We start from the raw sequence: 976 nt of genomic DNA, 5'->3' as shown, positions 1-976 counted from the left end.
CAACTGCCACTCTGTAACTGCCACTCTGAAATGGCTTCCCACAGTCTGCCAGCTGAATGTGTGGCCTGGACTAAAAGTCAGTCTTCCCCCTCAGAAGATCCAGATTAAAAGTTGGTTTTCTGCCCCCCCCACCCCAATGATTCAATCAAGAAAGTGCCCAGACACTAAGGTCTCAGTTTATTTCAGAGTCAGTGATGCCAAGAAGCACCATCACAGGCCCTAAGCTTTCAAACTCAGTGTCTCTGGCCTCAGCTATTTCAGACAGTTCTGTACTAATGTCACCTAGATCATGTTTTTTTCTGAAGGATTTTGTCCTTTGTTTTCCCCTGCCACCTAGGACCACTTTAAGTAAATTCTTTGGATGAAATTAAGGCCCAGGCAAGGGGAGCAAATCCCCAGAGCTGAGGAGGGATGCTGGGCCTGCTCTTTCTCTGACCTCCTGCTCACCCACTCTCTGGGCATGGGCTGATCCGAGGACTGATAGGCAGCATGTCCACTCTAGAATCAGCTTCCCCAAACCATCCAGGGTATAAAACCCCGGAAGACATCTGGGGCTTATGTTTCTCAACCCCGAGTGGGGTGTGGCCTCTGTGGAAGCTGCCCTCTAGGAGCCAAGTCTTTTCTCCTGCCATTTGCTAGTAAGAGGCCAAATCTTTTAAGTTCAGACTCGATTTTAGAGAGCCTGACCTCAGTTTGAACTCAGGTAAACTACCAGGCTGGTACCTAGCATTAGTTCCCAAGTTGCCCCTCCACAAAACNGGAGCCTAGCTCCAGTCTCTAGGCTAATCCCCAACAAGACCAGCNTTTCCCGGTTAGACCCTCANCAAGATCAGTGTCTCCAGGTTATTCCCCCAACAACCCTGCACCCCCAGGTTACAAGCCCACCCCCCTGCCTTAAAGTCCATAGTAACTTCCCAGTTAGATGCTTGCACACTCACCCCATCCCTGCTTGCTCCTTACCATAAAGCCTTGCCCC

The sequence above is a fragment of the Mus caroli genome, chromosome 8, assembly GCF_900094665.2.
Source record: "Mus caroli chromosome 8, CAROLI_EIJ_v1.1, whole genome shotgun sequence".
Lineage (NCBI taxonomy): Eukaryota > Metazoa > Chordata > Mammalia > Rodentia > Muridae > Mus > Mus caroli.
The sequence above is the reverse complement of the archived record's forward strand: the minus strand, read 5'-3'. Positions refer to the sequence as shown.